This window comes from Meles meles, chromosome 4 (assembly GCF_922984935.1).
Source record: "Meles meles chromosome 4, mMelMel3.1 paternal haplotype, whole genome shotgun sequence".
Classification (NCBI taxonomy): domain Eukaryota; kingdom Metazoa; phylum Chordata; class Mammalia; order Carnivora; family Mustelidae; genus Meles; species Meles meles.
The window spans coordinates 33,035,481-33,046,981 of NC_060069.1; positions in this window are offsets into that span (position 1 = coordinate 33,035,481).

Below are 11,501 nucleotides of genomic sequence, written 5' to 3' on the forward strand. Positions count from 1 at the left end.
CCCTTCACCTGGACCTGCTATCGATTTGCAGACGATCCTCCCAGTGTGTCTCTAGCCGAGGCTTCTCCTCTTGGCTCAGACCGTCCGTCCAGCTGGCCACATGATGCATCCACATGTAGGCATACATTCCTCCAGACCAGATCATCACCCCCACCCCCCATCTGACCCTTCTCCTTTGCTCCCTATGGCACGGAATGGGTCTGCTGAGTAAGTTCAAAACACAGGCACCCTCTTTGAGTCTGCCTTCCTGGGAAACTGTGAGTTTCTCATATCCAGTTAATATGAGCAGGAGGCCACTGCTTCCAGGGACCTTACCCAGTCCTTCCAGACCCTCTTGATGGGGCCCCTGCATTCCTGGAATGGACTCCCTAATTCTTGGCTGCCCAGACTGAGGCGAACTCCAGGAGACCAAGGCACAGAATGGCTCTGGGTCTGGGGCTCCCTCAATGGGTGGACCCTGGTGACTTTGGTGGTGTGATATAATCCAGGGATTAATAAACTCAGAGAGGGATTACAGACTCAACTGTGGTTTCCTTTCTTCCAAGGAGGAGATTAGAACTAGTTCCAATATGTGAGTGAGACACTCAGGGCTTGTGTGAACATGGGGCTCCAGCCCCATAGCTGGGCTGTGGGGTGGAGGGAGGCTCCATTAGGTGGCCCTGGAGGTTTCTGGCCAGGAGACGGGGAAGCTAAACCCATCTGGGAAAAGTTCTGGGGTCATGGTGTTCTCCAAAGCAGAGGCTGAGACAGGGACCTCTCTCCTGAGAAATGTGGTGAGAGTAGGGCAGAGAGTCTGGGAAGGAGGGAAAAGCCAAGCAAGCAGGAGTTCGTGCCTGAGGACTGCTGTGGACAATTGAGGCTTGCTCCCAATAAGGGGAGCGGGGGGGGGGTGTGGGGGGCTCTGAGACACCGTGTGTAGGATACACCTTAGAATCCTCCCAGTCTTGGCCAGAGGAGCTGGGGTTTTAACCACCAAAGCCCATCCTTCCTTGGGGTTGGGCTCAGTGGGGCAGCCCCGATCTAGGCAGTGCTTTGTTGTTCTTGGTTAGAGGAGATGGGATGGCTGGACAGACGGCTTCCCCGTGGCCATCCATCCAGTAGGCTGGCCTGGGCTTGATGACATGTTGGAGGAGGGGATCCAGGCATGGGGTTGGTCGCTCTGAGGTCTCTCAGGCTTAGCCTTGGAGCTTGCATGAAGTCGCTTCCATCACTGGCTTTCAATTCCTAGCTGATGCAATTCACACAGCTGGCTCAGATTTAAGGGGCGAAGAAACAGGCTTCACCACTTGACGGAAGGGTCTTGAGGAGACTAGAATCTACAGCCATTTTGGCATCCTAGCACCTCTACGGTGCCTGGTAAGGAGAATCAGCCATCCTTACTAACCCACTCATTTTTGCAAACCTGAATTTCCATCTCTTAACACTCACGGTGGAAGAACAGAAACTATTTGGGTTTCTTCCATCAAGAAAAAATCATTTGTGGATTCAGCTCTGAACTCAGCAAGTATGATAGAGTGCTTGTCATGAGTCAGGCCCTGTACCAGGTCCCAAGAATACAGTGATGGGTATAGCCTGGTATCTGCTGTCAAGGAGCTCTGTCTTGTCGGGGAGACTGGCCCCAAAGCTGATCATTTCATGCAATGTATTAAATGGAATGAAGGGAGATATTCAAAGAGCTCCATAGATAGTATGATTAATGGTGGTCATTTAGGAGCACAGATGTGGAGCCAGGAACTCTGCCCGGACCTCGATATTTTCTCAGCGAATCCCAGACGATCCCATGGTAGAGGCTTTAGCGTCCCACCCCACACCTCTTGCATGAATGATCAGAGCCAGAGTGGAGTTTTTAAAAAATCTTGTCACCGCCATTTAAAATGACTTCCAGTTCCATTTGGAATGCAACCAGCTCCTCACTGTGGCCTGTAGAAGCCGAGCGGACCTCCCTCCCTCACTGATCGCATCTCTCTCTCCTCTCCCATCCCTAGCACCGCTGTCCTCACACATACCCCGTGGCATTTTCTCAAGCCCAGTCAGCGCCCTGTGGGGCCTTCATCCTGGCTCTTTCCTTTCTCTGGAATGATTTTCCTTCAGCTCTCCGAGGTTTCAACTCAAAGGCTGTCTCCTCGAGAAGCTGCCTCCCTGAGATGCTGTCACATCCCCCTGTTTCATTTCCTTCAGTGACCTCAGGGTCTGGAAACTACTCTTCAGGAGGGAGGGGACCTTCTCCGTTTTGGTCCCTTAGGTTTCATCCATGTCTAGAACAGTGCCTGGAAAATTTTAGGCTCATAATACATATCTGTTGTATGAATGAAGAAATCCCAGATTTACTGATGAGGAAACTGAGGACCCAAGTCTCACAGGTGGAAGGTGGCAGAATTGGGATCCAAACCCATAACTGTGGAAGGCCATGGCTCTGCTCTCCATGTCATCTTGCCTAGAGAACCTGGAAAACCATACCTTTCCCCTTCGCTGGATCTCAGTCCCACGTTGTGTGACCTTGCTGTTGGTGTCAGTGTGGGATCGCCGTGGCCGTCCCTCTCATGGCAAATACTAACAGCTGAGTTGCTGTTGAGACAGAATCTCCACAACTGTTTTCCCTTATTCAAAGATAGATGCTTTCCCATATCGTAGCATTTCTTCAGAGCAAGTGCATTTTACAACTGATGCGTACTGAATAGCATTTCCTTTTCCCCTTGAAAGCTCTTCTTAAGCCTAGCGTGTATTCTACAGCGATGGTGTCCTAGAAGCTGGAAACCCAGAGCAGTGAAAACTCTAATTGTTTTCAAGAAAGCAGCGCTACTGGAATAAATAGTGGAGATTTCTCTTTTCCCCCGTGGGTTATATTCTTTCTGTTTTACACAGATACCATACAGAGTAGCATCAGATATTTCCTTTGTTGTTAATGGTGTATTTTTTTTCCTCCTCGTCTATCTCCCTGATAGGATCTGGGAAGTGAATAATACAAGAACAGAAAGATATATCTAGATTTGTTCTGACAAGTCTCATATCGCCGAATATACTTGGAGAAGAATATTTGACCTTAAGAAAAATTGCATTGAGAAATCCAGCTGCTATTACAAAAACCATGCAGCACGGAGAAAATGATGCTTCATCTATTGTGGTACCCGTGTAATTTATGTCAACAGAAAGCCAATAGCTTCATCATGATCTGAAAGTATATTTCACTTGAGAGATCTTGGGCCCTCCCCTGATCTGATAGGAAGGGTGCGCATAAATTCTCGGCTTCAACTTCTCAAAAGAACTTCGGGGGGGGGGGGGAGGTGGGGGAAGGCAGGTGGCACTTAGATGGCTCTCCTGTCTCATCAGCCTTTGCCAAGGCTCCCAGGCCGGTGACATTGAGTTTTATGCAGGAGCATCATGGAGGTAACCCTGGAAACAGGAAATATTTTGATTAGCGTTCTTTCTAAAACTAAGGCTGTCCTTTTAAATGGATATATTGAAACTGATATGTTTCTCCATCAAATGTAGATACATACAGTCTTTCTTTTTTTTAAATCCAAGCTTAATGCAAGTTGCTTAATTAACCTTTTGGCTTCAGTTTCCCTGTCTGGATATGGCAGCTGTTAATACTAGTTTGAAACTACGGGTCTGCAACAGTTATGGCAAGCTTTTATTTTCTGTCAGTTGAATGATGTTTTAGCTGTCCCTCCATCCTGCTGGCTGCTGGACAGTGACTTCAGCCATTCGTTCCACATGGGGTCCCAGTTCGGGGATCTTGTGAAGTGCCACATGGAGGGGGACAGCCTTCCGCGATTAGTCCCCATGGGTTCCTGCTGTCACGTGCTCTGTCCCAGCCTACCTCTCTGCTGCTCCCTTGCCGCTCTAGGGCTTGGGAATCCTTTGTACAACAGTCCATAGTCTGGTCGCACTGATTATTCTTCTTTGGGGTCCTGACCCCTGAGAGGGCATCCACTTGGATCCCTGGGGTTTCTGAAGCCTGTAGGATTCTCTTTCCTCAAGCTGGAAAGGATCCCTTTGTATGGTTTGGGGAAGGGAGGCACTCTTTCTCTTTTCTCTCTGTAAGCTCCTTTCTCCCTCCTTATACTCTCCATAGGTCTTCCAGATACTCCCCTGGGCAGGGCTGGGATTGGGGCGAGGTGAATGAAGATCTTTTTCAGCCCCTAAATTTAAGGGTACACCTTACAAATCAAGAGTTTTTTTGTATTAAAAAAAATTTTTTTTTTTAAGCAACACCAAGGATATTTATTGAATATTACTTAACAAGCCTGGTGAAATTGACTTAGTCATTTTGATTTTTTAACTATTACATTAAAATATTATCTATCCTGACTTCTGAGTTTCTTGGGGAGGGGGGTGTCTTTAGATTTTGCCCGCAGAACAGTGCCTCACCTGCCTCACTTTAATGCTGGCCATGGGATTTTGGAAACAAAACCAGTACATCCTGGTGTTTACTTGTCTTTTCTATCTTGCCACGTACCTTGTGAAAACCAGCTGGAATTGAAGAAAAGAGGGAGAGAAATGCAGGGAGGACAAACCATCCAGTCATATCCCAAGACACGTCCAGCCACACAGTGATAGGGGGTGGGGCTCTTGAACGCATTCCAGCCCTGCTGCCTGCCCTGCAGATCACAAGGAGAGGCTCCTGGACAGGTGTGCCCCGAGGAAGACCCCTGCTTCCTCACCTGCCTCAGGCAGCAGCTGCCATTCAAACCGGTTTCAGCTCAGATTCTTGGCTATGGAGATGCGGCCACTTGACAAAGCCTCCCTGGCTAGAAAAATCATGACAGGAAGGAGAGTGGCCCCTCCCTCACCTGCTAGAAGGTTCTTCCTTCCCTTTCCTTCATTTTTTTTGAGGCTCAACAGTTTCCTCCCAGCTGTGGTGGCTCTGCACCTTTGCACTCATTAAAAAGCAAAAACAAAAGCAAAAACACCTTTTCAAGAAGAGTCTCCATTCTCCAAAATGTGATCTGTGAAGTTTGATTCTATTTTTACAAAAGGCCCAACTTTGGCCCAAAGGCCCCCGGGCAAGACAAGCACTCTGATTGAGGAGGGAACTGAGTGTTAATACCGGAGGGTAATTCCTTTTATTGTGCTTCTTTCTTTACACTTGCCCTCAGGGGTGGAAACCAATCCCAGGGAAAAAAATGGAAGGTTATGAAAAGTCAGCAGGGCTGCTCCGCACGCCTGGAATTGCAAAGCCCAGCCTTTGTAACGGGGAAGCAGCTCCTTTCAAGCTGCCTGGCTGGCTTTTCAGCCCTCCTAAAAATCATCCAAGGGCTGCACATTACTGTTTTTTTTTCTGCCTTGCCTACTCCCTTGAAAATAACAGAAGCACCATGGGACGTTTTGTCCCATATTTGCAGCTTCTGAGTATTTTCTGTTGCCAGGCTCTGGGACACAGGCCACCTTCTGAGGGCTGAGTGACTGCACGCTGTTTCCACTCGTCTGTTTTTTCTTAGGTCTGCTTCATTGTCCCTTCCCCTCACTCTCCAACAGAATGGAGCCAGCTGTGATCTCTCCTCCCCCCACCTCCCTTAGCTCTGATTTGTTCCTTTCTTCTTTGGGCGCTTTTCTTAGCCTGTGTATCCATAAAAGCTGCGTCTACATCAGGAATCATGATGCTGCAAGGGCGGTGATCAGGGCAAGTGAGTCAGGTGGAGAGAGGGCTCACTGCAAGGTGGGTCATGGGGACCCCACAGAAAAGGTCTCATGAGAGGTCACCTGCACTGACTGTCCAGCCTCGTGGAGAGGTAGCCCAGGGGCTTTGAGCTAGGCCTGGGGCTGGACATTCTTTCCCCCTCCCCTGCACACCAGCCTGCTTCACACCAGTGTCTGGGTCTTGCTCGTTCACAGTTACAGCCATCCTGTGCCTGCTCTGGCTTTGGATTCTCTGTGACCCTATAGCGTGTCTCCTTGGAGTTAACTGGCTCACCCACAGGGATCTGTTTCCAAATTCCTGGGAAAGGAATTCTGATTGGCTAGCTTGAGTCAGGTGCCCACCCCTAGCTAGCCCCATCAGGTGTGTGTGATGGTGGTGGCAGGTGGCATGGGAACATGGGCTGCCCCTTCCGGAGAAGCATGAATTGAGAGCAGTTTTTCTAAGAGGATAGTGTGGACTGGACAGGAGAGAGCTAGTGTTTCTAGTGCCATGCCTACACGTCATTTCCTGCTTGCTGCCCTGGGCTCTGGGGCACACCCTTGGTAAGCTTCCCTTTCAAGGAAAGGGTCTCACTCCCTGGTCTTGCCTGTTTTGGGTTCTGATGTTGATCTAATGCCTACAGAGCACCCCCCCACCTCCAACACCGAGATTAAATATTAACACTGTTTCCTAATTTTCTTAAACATTTATTTATTTATTTATTTATTTATTTATTTATTTTCTTAGAAATGACATCCCATTCCAAGGGACCATTTTATTTTATTTTTTTTTAAAGATTTTATTTATTTATCAGAGAGAGATAGACAGAGAGAGAAAGATCACAAGTAGGCAGAGAGGTAGGCTGAGGCAGAGGGAGAAGCAGGCTCCCTGCCGAGCAAGGAGCCCGATATGGGACTCCATCCCAGGACGCTAGGATCATGACCTGAGCCGAAGGCAGCTGCTTAACCAACTGAGCCACCCAGGCGTCCCCCATTTTATTTTTTTTTATTGTGTTATGTTAGTCACCATAAACGTTTAAACTATAGATATTTCATCCATCCAGAATTTATTTTGGTGCAAGGAGTTAGGTAGGGAGTTCAGTTTTATTTTTCCCCTCTAGACAATATTTTTTTTTAAAATTTTTTAAGTTTTTATTTATTTATTTGACGCAGAGAGAGAAAGAGATCATAAATAGTCAAGAGGCAGGCAGAGGGTGGGGGAGGGGGGGAAGCAGGCACCCCGCTGAGCAGAGATCCCAATGTGGGGCTTGATCCCAGGACCCTGAGATCATGACCTGGGCCGAAGACAGAGGCTTAACCCACTGAGCCACCCAGGTGCCTCCCCTCTAGACAATTTTTTAACTTATCTATTAAAAAAAATTTTTAATGAATATCTTATTTATTATATACTAAATTTTCTTATGCATTCAATTAGTATATGTATCCCTATGTCTAGACTGTATTCAATATCATTAACCTGTTAACCCATGTACCAGAAGCACCACGTTTTAATTACTATGGGCTGCTGCTTCTACACTGTGAAGTCATTTTGTAATTCTGTACATTGGGTGATTCTTCTTTTTTTTAAAATTTAATTTATTTATTTGAAAGAGAGAGAAAGAGAGAGAGCCTGGGGGTGGGTGTCAGCAGGAGAAGCAGACTCTCTGCTGAGCAGGTAGCTGGAGGGTGAGCTTGATCCCGGCACTCCAGGATCATGACCTGAGCCGAAGGCACTCGCTTAACCTACTGAGCCACCCAGGCGCCCCTCTTCTTGTTTTTTAATTGCAGTACAGTTGACACACAATGTTACATTGGTTTCAGGGATACAGCGTGGTGATTTGACAAGTGTGTATGTTACCCTGTGTTCGCTGCTAGTCTAGCTCCCACCTGTCACTGTATAATGCCATTGCAGTACCGTTGACTATGTTCTCTATCTTGTGCCCTGTGACTTATTCATCCCACAACAGGAAGCCTGTTCCTCCCTCTCCCCTTCACCTGCTTTGCCCCTCCCCCACCTTCCCTCCTTCATGTCATTTTCTAAGTGCTCTTTCTCATAGATTAGACTGGTCTTGTTTGTATGATATCAGACACTGGGAACAGCCAGTGCAGATCTTCCTCTCCACGGAGGGAGCCACCTCACCATGGGAACCCCTCCTTTCTGTGGGGTACTCCCCTCCATGTCCACAGAAGCTGCCAGGATCAAGGTCCCCTCGGCAGCCTGCCCAGTGCCATGGCAAAAGCACTCTCAGCAGGAACCGTGTCCCATGTATCTCGCTACCCACACCCTTAGCCTGGGGTGGGGAGCTCTGAGGAGAAGTGAGGTCACTCTGTGACCCCTTGGCAGCAGGCTAAGGGCTACTCCTGTTGGATTTTGCTTTTGGCTGACTACAACACCACTCATCCCCATCTTCAGCCACTTTGGTTCAGAGCTGGGGTGAGAGCTTGGGTCTTGGAATTCGTCCTTCACAAGTCTGTGACTTGTGAGGCCAGAGCTCCTCTGAGGGCCCTTTGGTTCGCAATCTCAGCTTTTAAGTTTTAGGTCTGGCCTCTGGTTGTGATTTAGTCCTCAGTTTGTTTAAGTTACTCTGGTGGAGATTTCAGAAATGAGAAAAGAGAATACAAGGCAGAGACTCAGTTACCACTTGTATCGGAGTTTCTACACATTTTCTTTTTTTAAAGGGAGGAATAGGACTGTAAATGCTCCCTTTCCTTAAAGGCAGTATTTCTAAAATGTGGGTCTGTAATAGGTTGCGTGGTCTGTCCACAACCCTACATTCCCTCTTCTCCCCATCCTGGCTTCTTTACGCTTCTGTGGGAGAAATACACTTCCTTACCCTGTTGTTTTGGCCAAAAGAACAGGAGCAGATGTGATAGGCACAGAGGCTTTAAATGTGCCAGCCTGCTTGACGTGGCCTCTGTGCCCCTGCCATTGGCCACAAAATAGAAAGCATGCCAGGTAGACATGTGGAGCCGACCTGGACTTGACCTGCAGACCCAGAGCGGCTCTAACCAACCCACAGCACATGTGGGTGCAGAAGATGGACAGTTGTCCCTGTAAGCCCTCGAGACCTGGGGGTTGTTTGTTATGAAGCACACCACCACTGCAGGCAAAACCTGATTAATGCTGAGTCATATATGAAGTCCCTTTCAGAGGGAGAAATTTCTAGTGAATGCTCTGAGTTGACATAATTTTTCCATTCATTCAACAATTAACACTGAATATGAGTGTATGTGTGTATTGAAGGGGGAGGGATAGAAATAAGGAGAGCAGTTAGAAGGAGTCAGAAGTAAATCATTTTATATAATTTAACAAAATTTTTTTTAGAAGATTTTATTTACTTGAGAGAATGAGAGTGAGAGAGAGCCAGAAAGAGGGAGAGAGCACAGAGGGAGAGGGAGAAGCAGGCTCCTTGCTGAACAGGGAGCCTGATGTGGGGCTTGATCCCAAGACCCTGAGATCATGACCTGAGCTGAAGGCAGAGGCTTAACCCACTGAGCCACCCAGGGACCCCTAATTTAACAAATATTTCAGACAATACCAGGTATACATTTCTTATCCTTATAATTCAAACTCCATCATACAAGCAAAACAAAATTACAAATTAGCTTCAGGTAAAACTGCCTCATAATTTATATCAGTTAGATCGGATAGAAGATGTTTTATTTCCACTAAATTGCCTTTTGCAATTTAAATATGGTCCTTACTGCTCTGTTTACATTCTTTGGAGTTAGGTGGGCTTCTACCCTCCTGAGTCCCCTATGATGACTCAGTTTTCACCCCATATTTCTACAATCGCTACAGAGCTCGAAGCTGAGTCCTTTGACTTTTACTTGGTAGAAACACTTCCTTGAGGATGCCATCACCGCTGTTCTGATCCATGAATATGCTACAGATAAAAAGAGTAGCACCAGACACAACTTCCCAGCGATATCCTAACAAATGCAAAATAGAGGCCAGGAATGTTTTGATGATTTTCCTTTCCTTTCCTTTATCAGCCGAATGATCCAGCATGTGATTGAGTTTGTGCGGCATTTTTTAGGCCATCTTAAACACAAAGGCATACAAACGGCTCACAGATCTTGGAGAGAACTTCGGAGACTGAGCAGGCTCCCCCAGTTTGAATTGAAGGCACCTTCTGTTTGAGGTTGCTGAAGAGAAAGGTTGACGGACAAACCAGCCTTTCCGCAGTCTGGGCAGCAGGTGGTGCTCTTGACTTTTGGAATCACACTGGGGTCTGCAGCGCTGGGTTCCTGGGTCTGCTTTGGATAGAATTTGCCGCGGTTGCATTGCAGTAGACTTGTTGTTTCTTCATCTTTTAAAAAACACCCTGTCTGCAATGAACTTATCTGGGCCAACGTTAGCCCTAATGCAGCACAGGCTGGTGACGGGGCTGTGGTTTGGTGGTTGGGCTGCATTCTATTTTTCTCCAGGTTACAAAAGCAGCCCTGGCTCTAACTCCAACTGCTGAGGGTTTGCTAGGATACTTTCAGACCCTCTTTAGACACAGCCAGTCAGCTTCTCAGCCCTGGTCTACTCCACAGCCCCACACCTGTAGGCTGGCGGCATAGTTCTAGTGCTAAGGCAAGGGCGTGGGTCTGCTCTGGTCCTCAACCAGTCTAAGGAGCCTATAAAAATGCAATTGTGGGGGCGCCTGGGTGGCTCAGTGGGTTAAGCCGCTGCCTTCCGCTCAGGTCATGATCTCGGGGCCTTGGGATCGAGTCCCGCATCGGGCTCTCTGCTCAGCGGAGAGCCTGCTTCCCTTCCTCTCTCTCTGCCTGCCTCTCTTGTGATTTCTCTCTGTCAAATAAATAAATCTTTAAAAAAAAAATGCAGTTGTGGTGATGTTACCTTTAGGAGCATGGAAATCCAATCCAGGGGTGTGGCCCTCAGAAGGCACTCATTTTCAAGTTGCTGTGTGGCCTTGGTTTTCCATTTGGAGACTTGGAATAGCGGCATCTTCTTAGAGATGGTCCCTTATTGGAAGCTTCACTTTCATCTTCTATGATTGATAATGCAAGTCACCCGGGTGCTGCAAGATAGATTAAATAAAGAATCGATCATAAAATTTAAGATGTAGAGATCATCTTACCCATCTTACTCCTTTTACGGTTGAATGTCTAATGCCTAGGGAGGGGAAATAAACTTGCTCAAGGGAAGACGGTGGGTGCGTAACGAGCTTAGATCTCTCCCCTCCCAATCGAGTTTTTAAAAAAGCCATAAGGGTATTTTCTTCCACCACAGCCCCAACTCTATGCACACCACCATGCCAGCACCATGTCCCGGGCTGCCCACCTGCTCTGTCCTACCCGGGTAATTCCTAGGGTTGAGAATGACTGAACCACACCCTAGAAAGAGAATATTATATATATATTCTGTCTTCATTAACCTAATCCAAGTCTCGAGGGTCCTAAAGCATGGAAGTATCCCTTTTTACAGATTGAAGATGTCTTTGATGACATATGAATTTGTCTGTTTCCAGATTTTACAGACGCCCATAACAAGTGAGTGAGTGTGTGTGTGTGTGTATGTGTGTGTGTGTTTTAAGGTGAGTGTTATTTAACATACAATAAAATGCACCAATGTCAAGTATTCAGCCTAATGGTTTTTGACAACCATGTAATTGCTTTTTGAGGACAAACCTGACTATAGAGCTAAGTCTTACAGAGGATGGAGTAATGGAATTTGTATCTGAGGGAAAGTGAATTGCTGGGTCAGGGCTTGTCTGGAAAGGGAGGAAGACTGACATCTCCGGGGATCCTGTCCGTTCTCCTGAGTTTCTTAAGAGGGCCAAGCCCTGGCTGTGCCACCCCAGAAATTCACTGTGCTTCCTGCAGCCTGTGGGAGAGGATGCTCCAGCCAGTGTTAGTGAGGTCTCAAAAGA